Source organism: Babylonia areolata, chromosome 25 (assembly GCF_041734735.1).
Source record: "Babylonia areolata isolate BAREFJ2019XMU chromosome 25, ASM4173473v1, whole genome shotgun sequence".
Classification (NCBI taxonomy): domain Eukaryota; kingdom Metazoa; phylum Mollusca; class Gastropoda; order Neogastropoda; family Buccinidae; genus Babylonia; species Babylonia areolata.
Window position 1 is genome coordinate 38492659 of NC_134900.1, and position 295 is coordinate 38492953.

The window sequence follows — 295 nt, forward strand, 5'->3', positions numbered from 1 at the left end:
AGGCAACACCTTGTAGTCTTCTCACTTCGTGATTCCAGAACACTAACACATGACTGAAATGAAACAACGCCCTCTCTGTTGGATCCGTCCAAAGAGGATTACAGAAATTTCATCCTTTGCCCCCTTTGGGCTGTGGAGCATACAATAACAATACATACTCATTGGATCACAACTTCAGTCCAACGATGTCTCCGAAACACGCAAAAACGTATACCTACGCACGCACACGCACACACACACGCGCTAATGACAATGATTTGCAACAAAACAAATCAAATTTAAACAGACTGACAAG